The 16,574-nt window shown below is 28.7% G+C and overlaps 1 protein-coding gene across 2 annotated transcripts in view; it reads left to right on the top strand.

Annotated features, from left to right (window-relative positions):
* The window catches only part of LOC132942481 (uncharacterized), a 44,623-nt gene that overhangs the window by 2,567 nt on the left and 25,482 nt on the right, over positions 1-16,574 (top strand). The window lies entirely within an intron of this gene.

The following is a 16,574-nucleotide window of genomic DNA, read 5'->3' as shown; positions in this document are numbered from 1 at the left end:
ATTACCTATAAATACTTATATCAAATTAATATTGTGTTAGTTCAACGAATAATAATAATAAAAAATCAAGTTGAAAGAATTATTTAATGTAAAAAAGTAAGAAAAGTAAATAATGTTGAAAATAGGTAATGGAATTTACTTTTATTTAATAAACCTATATACCTATTTTATCATTTGCATATAATATAATCATTTTTGATTATAAACAATAATATACAAAATTCTATACAAAATGAAATCGAATTTGTATCTCCTACCTATATTATTAATAAAAAAAAAGAAACGCTTTTCGATATTATTATAAAATATAAATCATTGATTGCAGTCTTAGATCATATTATACTGAGTATACTATCTAAGGTTGAAGTTATATATAATGAAATTATTTTTGAATATAGCTATTTAATGTCCTAATTTGTCGAAATGTTTTATTTTCTGGATGATTTTGGTTCCAATTACCATTGAGGGGGCGAAGCCCCATCAAATCTTTTGTTTATCTAGATTCTTAATACCATAGTTGCATGTTTAGTTCATATCGTCTCGAGAACGATGAACACTGAGCGTGTTTTTAAAAATGTGTTGGCAATTAAATTAGTTTATTATTATTCCAGCGCCTGGATTAATGTTTCAGTGGTAAAAGGGGAAGAAGGAACGCGATAATATTTTTAGATCATAATATAATATATAATACAACTGTAAAAAGATAATTAAGGCTACACGCTACGCACTTATCCGTTTACTTCAGGGAAAGCAGAAAGTACAAAGACATAATTAGGCATTGTGACTTATGACGAGATCAATGTTGAATTGTTTAGTTAGTTCAATTCATAATAATCATATTAACGGCACAAACGATCCAGGTAGTTGTGTCCGTTTTTATAATACTCTTGTTGGAAACGGAAGTTAGATTTTATTTTCGTATAAAAACCATACTAATGACTCAACATTTTTTTGAATTTGTTGATTGCATTATTCATAAATAGTTTTAATTTTAGATAACTTTTTAAAATGTTGACCTAATTTAAAGTAGGTACATTGAGATAATTACTCCAATTAAAAATATTTTAACCATTGAACTCTGCTGTGGGAACTGTTAAAATTATTTATTGAATCGATGTGAAACCATTTTCACGGCCTACACAAGTCAAAAGTTAATTGCATTACTTAATTATGACAATTATTACTTTATAGAAGTTGTTAAAAAATAAAAATAATTTAAATAATATAGACGACAGATGTACAATAATTATGGTAATTGTAAATATATATTTTAAAAAATATCTTAAAATTTTGAAACTTAAACTGAGTACAATAATAATTGTATTTTATGTAGTGTCATCATTTTATTTTTATTGAATTACTTGGTTAAAAGTATAAAATACATTTAGGTTTAATAACCAGACAGATTAAAACTATACAGCACTTTTTGGTATTTTAAAATCCATCATCGTTAGGTTTGTTTATGATGAGAAAAAAGTCTAGTTTTAACGGGATAAGAAGAGTTCAAAGCAAATATTTCTAAGCTATTGGTATTCGCTATCCAGTATACAACTGAACAAAGACATTTTTATACAAAACCTATTCGTCCTGGCTAATGTACATTAGACGGCATTTACATTATACTGCCTGTGGATTGTATATAAATAGTTTTGACCCTCTTTATTTGTACTACAGTCGAACATAAATAACACAGACGCTATAAACCAGTGTCTTTCGGAAAAATAAAAAAAAGTCGGTTAACTATCCGACAACCAAAGTCCTACGAAATGTATAATGTCGTTGGGGTCGTACGATGTTGCGCGAGCAATATGACGTGCTGTTCATATCTCGAGAGTTATTGTGTTTACGAGTTATCACAACCGACAGAGATAGACCATAGACTAAGTTAAGAGTTTAAGGCTACTTCAGTAAAAAGTGTTCCATGCGCATTTTCTTTGTCGTCTGCAGTTGCACTTTCCGTTCTAAACTGACTATAAACTACAATTTATAACCGTTATTAATTGAAGTGTATTTGCAGAGCTATTTGTTTCGCATGGGCACAATAAGTCGATGTAGTGCTATAAATCGAGATGTTTTTAATAATACCTAATAATAAATTAATAATATAAAACTTGCTAATGTGCAGTTTTCAGGAATGTCTAAAAATTATAATAATAGGTAGAACGTAGGTATACAACTTAACAAACTGTACGTTGTACATAGGTACCTATCGTCAAGCTTGAACGTGATATAATTATGTTATTAACTGTTATAAATAAACCTGGCGATGAGTGGACGGTTGTCGAACGATAAACATGTCTCGCGTCAAGTAGAAAAAAATGTAATTTCATCAATTAAGTATCTAAATTATAATACATCATATTATGTTAATCATGTGAATAAAGCGGCTACAATCATTTACAATTATTTCATGTCACCGCAGAGTGTAAACTGAGGTGTAATAAATAAATAATTATACGGTTTAAAACGATATTTTCAGGCGAAAATGTGTAGATGTAATCAACATTCAACTAGGTTATAACATCTAATAAAATGTTTGGCTATGATAGAAAATAGGTACGTCCGTGTTATAGACAATGGGTATAGTGTTAAATGTTAAAATTAAAATCTAGGTGATTATAGATAACAGATAAGATTAAAATTGAATGATATTATTATTTTTTTACTAAATGTCGGATAAATCATGCTTTGAAGTTTAAATATGTTTAATAGATATAATAGGTACATCGAAATTATATAGATCCAAAGGTTAAGCCTATTTCCTATAATATCTTTGAATTTTAAAACCATTTACCTATAATTCTTTATAAACATTAAATACAACAAATTCAACAACCTATTTACTTGTATAATTTATGAGCGTGCATGGGAATATACCTTAGATTATTAATTGTACTTTTAAATGTAAATATTTGTTATATTTTTAAATGTGAAATGATAAATTATCATTTGGGTTTTGTAGTAGGTATTTCTTCAAAGTCTATAACGTATTCAATAGCTTTCATGTGTTGTGTATAAAATGCATTTTTTTCTATAAAAAGAATAACAGTGGGGTTAAAAGTACACTTCAAACTGCTTTTATAATACTACAAAGTTAAATATATTCACAATAACTGAAATATAATTATGCGCTTTATTAAAACTTTTTAATGAACCACTTATTAGTAAACTAATATATTAAATGTCATTTTTATTATGTTCATTAAAAGTTTCATAAAACTGAAGTATCGTAGATACTTAAACAACTTTAAACCCTTATAAAAGTACTGTGAAAAATTAGTCATGTCACATAATTTGCTATTTTAACAAATTATTAAAGTACTATAAAATAAAGTGTTGTTGTTAAAAAATCAAAGAGCTTTTATTGATTTTTAAATTATTTTCTCGTTTTTACATTTTAGGTATAAAATGTATTATTTATATATTATAATGTATACATTTAGAACTGTAATTTACTTTATACTTAGTTCAACTAGAATCTTGAACCTATTTCACATTTCATCAAAAAATATGGCTTTCCGAATTAATAATGATAATAAATAGGTATTTGATTCGCGTTTATAATTTTAAATCCAATAGTATACTTGAGTAGGCTGCCCCAGTGTTTAAACTTTAAAACTTTTGTTTTATTGATTAAAGCTCGCGATCAACTTACCTTATCGCATTCATTTAGATCAGGCATACAATAATAGCTATAACTATGAAATAACTAGGTATTTAAATAACTAAAATTAAAGGTGTACTGAAGTTATCTTTCTGCAAGTATCTTCACACGTGTTTGATTTATTATTCGTTCCTAACTTAGTTTATTAATAAAAAATAAGACGTATTAAAGTATATAATAATATAGTTGAGTTGCTCTTGACATTAAGAATATACTGACGGAATGTTTACATATAGCAGACCTATCAAAAATGTATGACATGAAACAGTCGAATACTAGAATAACATATCGTATAAAGTGGATGGTTTCAACGTAATAATTTCCATATCGCTAATTAGTGTCGTCGGGGACGATAAATCTATTTGCTCGACTTCGTTCGATGTATTTATATCATTTTGTTCCGTCCAACAGTCGTTCGAAATGATTTGCAATCGCTACGCACTTCACAGACGAAATCCATAGCTTATCTGAGTTCACAGATCGCCAGATCACAGTAAAATGTTCGACGAATGTAGCTTTATCAAGTAGGTAAGTACTCAGACACTTATTATTACGTACGTAGTTTATTATTGGTACGCGTTGATTTTACCATCGACATTGCTCAGGTCGTTAAATTTCGAGTACTCTTCCCGACAAACGCTACAATATAATATGATTATAATATTGTTAATTTATCGCCGCAGTTGATAACGACAGTAACACATTAAACACAATAATATTATATACTTTGCATGTTTCAATTATTGTATTTTTACGAATGTGATTTCGATTCGGATTGCGAGTGAGTTGGCTGTGCAGTTGATAAGGGTCAACGGTGTTTCGTGTTTCACGATGGGTTTCGCGTGCGTTGTGTTAATCGTAACTACTTGTTAAATGCACACACTTCCGCGTAGACAAAAGCACAATACAGAGAAAGAAAGTAAGAGAGAGAGAGAAGGAAAGAGATTTAAGACACGATAATCTCATCGGTCCACCGTGTACGCCAAGAACAAAAGTATTATTATTATTACTTTATTTTTTTACGATCCTGGGAAAACGAAAAAAACCGAGATGACGGTCAATTTATCGACTCTTGTTTCGTTATAATACTATTCACATTGTGTACCAACTTAAATCGTCTCGGTATTACATAATATTATTATGCCTATGTCCTCGTGTCTAAAAGCGCAAGGCGTAGGTTTATATATATATTATACCGTTTGTCGTCACGTCGGAAACGATTTTTTCGTCGGCTTAAAATATAAGTCTGACCATAATATAACCGACTTGCAGACATTGTGTATGCAGTTGACGACGACGAGCGTTGGACTGAAAACGATCTCAAATAATGTCCATAATTCAAAATGTGACGTATGCTATTATCACGTGCGCTTTTCTTGTCGTGTTGTCGAGCCGTTTTATTTTCATCGGAAATGTTATTCATCGTTAGGTACTTGTTACATTTTGTCTCGGTAATAATAATATACATAATTTAGTATTTTCCGTTTGTATTTGGTGGTTATCCATTTTTTATGAAAGCGTTAAACACTTTAAACAATGCCTTCCAAAGACTTAAAAGTATACTATATTTTATGCAACAGTCGCAGGTTAACGATGAAAAAAAAAATGAAATAAAATCTGATTCCGTAGTTTAAATAGAATTTAACGTTTTTATTATTTTTTCCAATGTACTCTACGTATTTTGTGCAGATGTGCCCACATCATGACACTTGCCATGTTATATAACTACCATGGAACCCACACAGCATTTTAATATTTTCCAACTATAGTAAAAATATTTTCAAGGCAATAATAATATTATTATTTTAGTTGTCAAAATATTTTAAAAAGTTGCGTAAATAATTGAAAAATATTTTAGTTATATTCTTTGGCCAAGAAATTCATATTTATAAAATGTTTTATAAAAAAAGTGTACAAAACATTTTAATCATATTTTTTCAAAAAATATTTTTATGCAAGCTTTATAAAAATATTTAGTAGACATTTTTATGCAATCATATAGTACAATATATTATGTTATCATGAGAATATAATATTTATACAATATTATCAGTCAAATATTCGTTATTCAAGCACGTCAAAATATTATTATTTCCCAAATGTTGTATGGAGACGTCATATAATAATTGTGACCGGTTAAACGTAATCTAAGAAATCTATTTTAATTTATATGTTATAACTAACAACTTACTCCAAAGTACAATGGACTTACGCCATACGGCACAGTGTATCAAAATAATTTTGTATAATATTGATTACCATTACGCAGTCAAATCCAGTTAACATATTATTTTATTTTTATATATTATGTATAATTTTGTGTATGTATTATTATTACTATTATGTCTAAAACGTATAATGATAATATTTTTCGACAGTCCAATTTCTCGATTTGCATGGATTATTTTTGTGGTTAACAGCCAATTGTGATTAGTGGTCGGATATTTTCACATGCTCTCCAAATACATACATACCACTGAATAGAATATCTGCAGGCTGATATTATTATTATTATTATTATATACGGAATGTTTAAAACGAAAACGGCAGGCTATTATTTCTTTTGGAAATAATTCAGACACGTATTATAAACGTCCAATGTTGTCGAAGACATATCTTTTGTATTAGTTAGTGTACCTACCTATAATGTATTTTTATTGGTTTTGAATAAAACGAACCCCAAAACATGATAATAATTTTAAAAAAAATCCTTATCCCTATTTGCCAAAATATATTTTACCTACCTAAAATGTATTTACGTGATATCACGTTTTAAAAAGTATTGATTTATATATTATGAGATTATACAATATAATATGATAATAATATAGTGATACCAAGAAAATTTTTTTTTTTTGGGATTCAGTTACTAAATTAATTAAGTTAAAGAATTTGTATTAGTTGTTTATCCATTTATCGTTTCAATGGATTCAACAAACTCAGTAGCCATTATAAACCTATACACTTGCCTATTATATAGGTACATATTACATATATATTATTTATTATACATAAATTATAGGTAGGCTAAATTTAAGCAGTTTTAATGTAATTAAAGAATTATGAGAATGAGTTTAATGAAAACCCTAGTAAATCTGGACTTAATATAGTGCTAGTCACGAGATTCTCTGTACGAGTACTACGTTCAGGGCCGGCGAAAGCTATAGGCGGCCTGGGCGACTCCACAGGGTGCCAAACTTAATATTATTTCAATTTAATTTATCTTTTGACACGCGTTACAATGCATTATCAATCTACACAATTTGAAATATTTATTACCTAATTATTATCCAATTTAGTTTTAGTTTAAGATACATCTGCTATATTATCTCATATTTGTATAATGAATAATAATTATCGTATGAATATAACAGTCAAGTTCTAATTCAACACTGCAGCGATACTGCTGGTTTTGGTGTAAAAATAATGCATGTAGGGCTACATTGATGTAGGCATATACCACCTCCTTAATCCGTTTAAATAAAATATATAGATGGTCATAATAATCGTAACCAAATAATATTATGTAAGACTTAAGTATCCATTTGTGTACATATACGTTATGGATTTTATATAAATTAATTACATTTTTAGGACTATATACATAAAACATTTAAATTTCTGTGTTTCGCTATCTTAGACCATAAACAAAAATTTCGGAGCATTAGTAGTAGGTAACCGTATACCCGTCATCAACTTGCCAATCAACAATAAAATATAAATTTTTTTGTCTTCTTTTTTTTATAGGTAATGAATTTTTATTCTGAAAAATGATAAAAAAAATATTTTTATGTAGTTAGGTACCTACGAGTTTTTTTTTTTACTGTTTTAACACATTTCATTATTTCAATAAAAAAAATACCTACACATTTTGGTTTTATATTTACTATCAAACCGTTCTCTGAATTAAAAGCTAGAAAAGTTATGTTCTAAAAAAATATTATTAATATTTGTTAAAGATATATGAGTATCAAATTTAAAATTACTTTTTTGATCAAATTATAATAAAATTATAAATAAAAAATGCACACTATTTTTATTTAATCTTACTAAAAAACTAAATTTTACTTTAACCGTGTAAGGGTGGTAGAGGACGTCACACATGGCTTCACCCTAGGTGCCAATACTTCTAGCGCCGACCCTGACTGTGTTATATATTCCATATTACTTATACATTCCACAAAAGTATTTTTTTATTGAAATGTTTAAAATTATAGTTTTTAATAGAATTTAACCGTTGATAAAAAAAAAAACTTATTCGTTTGTCATAAATCATAATCATTATTAGTTGTAAAGAATGTGTGGAGAAACGGTATGTTGGTATTGGGCTTGTAATATTATTACTAAGGTAAGTTAAGTATCTATAGATACACTATACAAATGCAAAATACTCATATTGTATTAAAATTTAAATACACTCCATAAAAGGAAAACAGGAAAGAGGAAACCAAAAAAAAAAACCCCGTACATAAAGCCGTTAGGTTTCTTAACATTGAATTTATGTATTGAATTACAATACAGTACTGTCGGAACACATTGACACAATCCCGGATGACGTGTATATAATAATAATAATAATAATATGTAGACGCTATTTGTTATTCAGTAATTGCTTTCAATCGTGCTATAATTTATTTTTAAATTATTATATATAGAAATTAATTATGAAGAAATAAATTGCTTCATTGCAGGAACACAATTTGAACAGCTTTTTATTGTGTTAGGCAATGGTGAAGTAATTATAAACAATCGAGTTCAGATATGTCACACATAATATATATCACTTATTTTATTATAGGTTCAGACTTCAGGTATAAAACTGTACATGATAAATGGTTTTTAAATTTATGTAAGCTGTAAATTGGCTAGTGGAGGAAGGCCTAAACGCGTGTTAAAATTAAAAGTGTTAGCTTTAATATTTTGTAAAATAAAAATAAAATAATGATGGTGGTTCAAAAAAATTGAATTGTTTATTTGAAGTATAAATACGATTATTGTCAGGCTTGTAGTGTTTTTTTATACACATTACACCTATATAGGCATATATTATGTTTGGCCTATCGCAGAATGTATTGTATTTAGTATTTATACTTACTATATTATAGATATGACCTAGCATACTCGTAGGCTAATCAATGCATATAATATCACAATAATTTTATTACTTTTTGAACGTGATTTTCAAATTTTTCAGAATGCCATTATTGTATATAATTAATGTAAACTTTAAACTTATATGTAGCTATACATTTATAATTCACACCTACTTTTATGATATAACTCTCAAAATATTTTTTCACTAAAACGTCGACGCTCGACAGTAAGTTTCTATTATATTTAAAATATTAGCATCTTTAACGAGTTAGAAAAAAATGCTCATAATATATGGTCGTTAATCGCTATAATGTGGAATATTGGAAAATATATCTACTTGAAAAATGTGACTAATGAACGCTATGATTTATTTTATTGTTTTTAGTGTACATGCACACATTTTTTAGAATGGCACTATAATAATTAGATATGCGGTTATTGTTGATTATAAAAAGCATAACAATCGATAGTCGGTTATTAATTCACGGCACTGCCTATATAATATTATTTTATCATAATCGTTGGAAAAACGCCAAGGAAAAAAAAATAATAACCGATACGAATCGTTATAATATTATACAATACGCGACCAATATTAAACCGTCGAAAAGTTTAACGACGCGCGTGGCACTCCCCGTCATATATGCACAAGCATCTGCGGAGAAATTAGCCACGGACGTATATATAATAATCACCCTATATCCGGATAATATAATATATTATACCGTACACGATGAGGAGGCTACACACTCGACCGAGTCTGTTATTTCTTACGTTGTTATTAATTTTTCGTGATTTTCCGTGTACAAAATGTTTATATGCCTGTGAAATAAAAAATTTAAAAAAAAAAGAATAGGAAACAAAAAAAAGTAGACTCATATACAAGAAACACGCATGGTAGTTATGCTTGTATGTAAACCAAAAAAACATTCTATTCGTATACTTTGACCATCGAAAACGACCACCGACATCGCACACTGTCGGATAATCGGAAATTGCGGGTTACGTTCGGTTGCCCACAGCTGCTGCGGACGTCTGTGCTGCGTGCGCGGTGAATAAAACGTCGGCGGGCGTAGGTACATTAATTCGAAACTAATTGCATTACCACAGAAATGTATTCGGATCGCCATAAATCTTCTTCAAAAACCGAAGGTTAGCGAAAGCGAATGAAACAAAAATGAAAAACGTCACCTGTTGCGTTATTATTATTATTGTTATTCGACGTGGTTCGATTGGATTTGAAACTTTTGACCGTGAAAACAGCCAAACAAAACGTATACAATCATTTCACTGTACCTATACATATAGGTATATTATATACGACTAATGACTCACGGAATCTTAAAAAGACGTCCCCGATAGATCGACCCTCGGTACACCGTTTTTATTTTTTTATTTTTGGCAACGATTGAATACTACCGAGTACCGATTGGCCTATATTATGTTGTGTGCATCCGCGCAATGTCGCAATATCATAACTTGAACTACATATTGGTCCGTTAAAAATAACGATGACGCCGACGTGTCTTCACATAAAATTCAGAATTTTTTTCTCTATACGCTTATAAAAACGAATGATATATTTTATTTATACGAGACATAATCAATAATCATGGATAATAAATATAAATCGATGATAATGTAGTACTTACTACTTTCATGAACGTCTTTCCAAAGATGGTAAGCAATAAACAATAATATAATACATTGTACAAAACGCATTGTTTCAACGTTTAACTGCATTTGTAACAGTTGTACCCATTCAGTTCGTATCTAACCATTTCTGTTTTACTGTACTGTCTGTTTTCTAAATGTCATATTATATTTCATAAGTATCCTCATTGCTCTTGAAGGCATTTTACCGTTATCTAAATTGAATACCCAAAATGGTATTATAATATTAGTAATTACTACGAAAAGCTGCTTTTGCAAGACCACGTATACGGACTCAAACTAGCTGTATTATTATTTAAAACTCTGAAATTTATATATTATGCAAGATGGTCCATAAATATAAAATCAATATTCAAAACTGTCTAACTTAACCTAACCGGTTATTTAAAATATAAAAATTAAATCAGGTAGCAAACTTTCATAAAATACAATAGAACGGACGTTTCTTATGGAAGTACCTAATTTAAATATGCATATCAAATTATATTAAATGCTTTGCGAATTTTTTAATCAAATTAAAATACTAAACGTAATTTTATGTTTTTTATATTTACATATAATTAATTTGTATTCAATAAATTATTATAATATAATCGCAATAAAATGAATACCTTTTAATAATTTATCCAAATTAAGCCAGAATTATATGACCGACTTGGCAACACTCTAACAGTAAGTGTAACTAACGTCTGCCCGGTACTGATCTTATTATAATACTATGATGACTACCTATTTATTTTTAATTGCTTATACCAAAAAAGTAATTTATAGTTACTGTGAACTTTAATTTACCACTGTTGATCTTATGTAATTATTATAATGTATAGGACATAAGTATATATATTTCATATAAATATCAGGTATACAATACACAATTACCGAATATCAATAATTTATCGATCACGAAACCAAACCGTGGTCTATACTCACAACGTGAATCCTTTGAAATCACGCAAAAAAAACGCTGATTACAATGAGTATTTTCCAGAACGTTGTTAGTTTTTTGTGGGAGCCCCCGTTTAACCTTGGATTTGGAATAAAACACATCTGAACGTCTGATTCATAAATACTCATAATATATATTATATATACGTGACGTGTTACAAAACTATAACTTTGTACACTTTGAGTTTTTTCTTCCGTCGCAATAATACATTATATTCATAATATGATGTGTTTTATTTGTTCGCACAATAATTTGTTTATTTATTATATTACGCGAACATATATACGCTAAGTAAGTATAACAAATTAACTTTTATTACAATATAAACATATTATAATATAGTGGATAATAAATCATACTACATCGACGGTTGTTTTGTACTACGCGTACAATACCGTACGGCTTCTTTTCAACGTTATTTTTTTTATTATTTTCCAAAGGTGGTTTATATTGTTATTGTGTGGCATATTTTTATTACGGGTCAAATATTTTTCATCCCTCTGTTAAATCCGTGCGCCGAATTGAACTTATAGGACCTTTGGTTACCAGCCCCGTTTTATTTGCACCATTAAAACGATTCTATACTATCCAAGGGAAGGTACAGTTTGAACGATAAACTTGATACAAGTTAGTAGCTGCTTCTCTGTTTTATGCAGACGTCATTCTCGGGTTGAAGGAATAATAATAATGTGGGGTAGAAAAACTCATTAATTTTGCAATGACTCATCGCCTCTATAATTAAAATAAACCATTTTTAAAATCAACGAATTATGCGTAGGTACCAACAGTGCATAGTATACTATATTATATTGTATGGCAAATATTACACTGCAAATTCATGACATTACATGCAATTCTAATGTTTATAATATGTAACCTACACTATATTTACATGTTTATGTACCTAATCCGAAAGTGGTGCAGACAAATTAATGTTCAATGATTTGTCCAAGTGGAAGTGTAGCGAATTTTTTCGATTACATTCTGCACATTATAATAATATCTTGTAGAATTTTATATAGTTATTTTAACACAGTCTGACAAAGTTAACATGAATGTGTTGAATAATTTTTTATCGGACATGTTTATTAAAAATAAAAAAACATCTTGTAGATTATAATATCATAATGTAATAGTAATTTATTTAATTTAATTATCGCATGGTTTAAAATAGATGTTTAGTAAAAAATAAAACTATTTTCTTACAATTTGCTTGCACTATGTACATAATATGCGAATACGTATGTGATGACTAATGATTTATGCGTTGATTTGGATTTTGAGAAATTATAAAGGATTATAAATCACGAGTGTCGAATAGTCATTACAGTTGAACAATTATGAAATTAAGCCGTCTCCGTTGTATGCGTTCTAAGATACGTCCGAGTTATTGATTTTGAATATTATGTTCATTAATATAAGTTCGGAATACTCTGCGCCTACCTAACGACAACCAAACATAACTATTGGCTAGAATGATTAAAATGTATGGATTATTTTGCATATTATAGGTACCTTCGATGATAATAAACGTAATGAATGACAAATATTGTTGATGTATTTTAATAATCATTATATCAACACGGAAGTAAGCAGTAGGTCGGTATATATAATAATATAATGACTAATGTGTAGAACCTTTCATATTATGATAATTTTCGCACAATGAAAGTGAAATGTAACTCAGAATTACGTAGGTAGTTAAAACAATTATATATTATTATGATCAATGCTTTAACGTGTTATCTTACATTCGTATCGTTAGTTATGGTTTTGCATAATTTATAATTTCTCTTCGCCTCCGAATACATCCCGTCGTGCTATGTTATTACAGCAAAGACAAACGTAGGTACCTAAGTAAACTTTTCAAGTAAAAGTTGAACACTTGAATTATTTTTAAACTCATTCGTACATACATTCGTTCACATAAACATGTACAATATTGTGTAAATTTCGGAATATTTCGTGCTTGGCGAACCATGAAAAGTGTACCTACTACCTATACCCGGTAAACAATAAAGGAGACAATTGGCTTGGGACGGGCAAATAGGTATAGTGTATAATATTATAGACTATAGTTATATTATGTATGTGTGTGCTTGTGTGTATTATAGGCTTCTATTATGGGCGCACATACGTGACCAAATATAATTATTGAGTAGGCGAGCCGTGCAGTCCAATATATTAGGTATAGGTATATATGTATTATCGTGGTCGAATTGTCCAATTAAAGAATTATTTAAGGTAGAGTAAAAGAGACTATCGTATAAAAAAATACGTGTGCATAATAATATAAAATTATATTCGTGTTCGGTGTCAGATCTCGATGGTTGAGAGCTTAGTGGATGGAACTTGTTTAATATTTTACACACGAGAAATACTCATGTGGAAATATAATGGGTATAATCGTATTTGTACCACAATACATTTTATAGGTACCTATTCGCAATTTTTATTTTATTTTATAGTTCACGTGTTAAAAATGTTAAAATGTGTAAAAAAAATAAAATGTTAATTTATTTGGTTATCATATTATTCTAATTATTGGTGATGTAAAATGTTTGTAGTATGTGTATAATATAATGTATATATTATATGCTCGGAACGATGAATATTACACTGACATCAGAGTATCGGAATATTATCTAATCAGATACCTACCTGGTCAACGATGAAGACGACAGAACACAAAATTTAAAACCAATTCTAGGTTAAATCGACGCATTAGGTATAGAAACTAAGTCAGCTATATATTTGACGAATTCATGCGTGTAAACAATAAATCGATCGGATAGATATCGTTTGAAATATCCAACGGAATGATATTGAAGTGAAATCCAATACCAGTCTAAATTAATATATTTATCTTTACTGCGCATAATTCAACTCGATAATGTTAGGTACCTATTGAATATTAATGTCCAACTCTACGTTGAAATAATTTTACAACTGTAGTATATTATATGTACCTATAGTTGGCTATATACATATCGATATATTATTATTTATTAGACACTTATTGAAGTTTAAAATAATTTAAAAGATATACCTAAACTTAACTATATCGTGGCTACTATAAGTCTATAGTTTATAGTATTTCAATTTTTTTTTCATTCAAAGAAGAATACTATTTTAAATAAAAATAAAAATATATATTATTCTAAAAGTATTTGAATATACCTATATGCATTCTGAATATTGTATTCTTTTAATGCATTCCGAATACAAAATAAAAGTGTTCATTAAAAATTGGTTGCTATGTAGGTTTGTTTACATACAACATAAGCATAAGCCTTAATGAAACATTTTTGAATGGGTTAAATAAAATGTTTTTTGATTAGATATTATTGTAGTAAGTTTTTTGTATTAGACAATTTTTTGAAATAGACTTATTTTGTAGACTTATTTACAAATAGACTATTTTAGTAGACAAAAAGACCCTCGCAACAGTCGCAACCTTGTCAATGGCATAAATAAAACTTATATATTCTTCCATCAGTCAAACACGATTTTGTAATATTTTTTTTTACTTCCATGGGGAGGTAAATTATGGGGTGAATGACGTGATGTCGATCCCTATCGTAATGGACAATTTATCAGAAACTGTTAATCACGCGTCGGGGTTCAGCCCTCGCGTGTAACTATACTAATTCAGCATAAATAATAAATATACTATGGCAGAAGTTTCAACAATGACTGACGTGTCTGTATAATATGTTCTGAGATTAATATTATTTCCTGACACAGACTTTATACGTGGACACTGATAACTCGTTATATTCTTGACGTATATGAGAAGATCTTGTGAAATAATACGCAGCGTATAAGGTAGGTACACAAGGTGTATTACAATATAAGCCATTAAAGTATACAAGAAAGATTAGAAACGTCACCGAGACATTCGCGGAGAACGATCGTTTTCGTATAGGGATGGTTTTCAGTGCATAAGATATATATATATATATAATGTATCGTAGACTTATATAGTATATTATACTGTCAGTGATCGGCATGATCCATTATGCGTGTAAGATTATACCTACGTATAGGTTTAATTCTTCATGGGTTTAATCTTGCGTAGGTACTATAATATATTGCTAGTCGTCGTCGTTTTATTATATTCAGCTGAAATGGTATCATTAGGTGCGTGTACTGTGCAGTAGGTATACACCTCGGTATACACTTAATGTACAATACCTATTCTTAATAGAGGTTGTCGGAAAATTTCACAAAACTCGTGTACAATGATGATTTGAAATATTATTTAGATAATTCACAATTGTACGGTGTAACGACTTTGTTATTACATGAATCGTGAAACACTTGGTTTTCCTAGCATAAAAATATATGATGTCAAATATTACTATCAAATACTAATATAATATATAAATATAATATGAACGCCTAAACAATTTATAGACAATTGTGTGGCGAACAACATCCAACAATATTCACCACAGTTATTAATTACAGACTTGTTGAGAATCCGCCACACAAAATATAGTTTGTTATAAATATAGGTGTAGTAAATATTTAAAACTGATTGGCTAAATTAATACCTATATAGGTTTTAATCTAGGTTTTCAATAACTTCTAAAAAGGCAAAATTACTACGCATAACTGCAGGTTTTTTGGTAATAGATAATATTATAAATAAAAATGACCAAGTATAGAGAAATGATTGTTTTTAATCTCGTCTACATTATGTTTCGATATAATAATAAAGCGTGAATAATTTATAAAAATATAATATATATATATATTGTATAATGGTCTACCAAGTTTTTAAATTAAGTTAGAAGTTTAGAACAATAAATATATATTATAGAACTAATGCATCATACAGATACAAATTTATCTTCGATTTTTAGGGAAGGGGAGCAAAATAAAATGTTTGCATCCGCCAGATGGACCCTCGTCCCACCTATAAATGCCACTTATTATTATGACCTGAACGATGCGTCGGGCTCATATATATATACCTAGTATAATTATTACGCGTTACTATTCTTAGTTTAAAATATAGGAGGCTGTAAGCCTGTAACCAAGTTATGCTCCACAGCTGTTTGAACCTAAACAATTAAAAAATATTCAACTCCAATTTTTTCCAATAAATTAAAATTTATTAAATATTTTAAATGAAACAAAATACAATTACGTTGGTTTACGTATTTTACGTATCATATTACTATAAAA

This window comes from Metopolophium dirhodum, chromosome 4 (assembly GCF_019925205.1).
Source record: "Metopolophium dirhodum isolate CAU chromosome 4, ASM1992520v1, whole genome shotgun sequence".
NCBI lineage: Eukaryota > Metazoa > Arthropoda > Insecta > Hemiptera > Aphididae > Metopolophium > Metopolophium dirhodum.
This window is presented reverse-complemented; position numbering and strand designations above follow the sequence as displayed.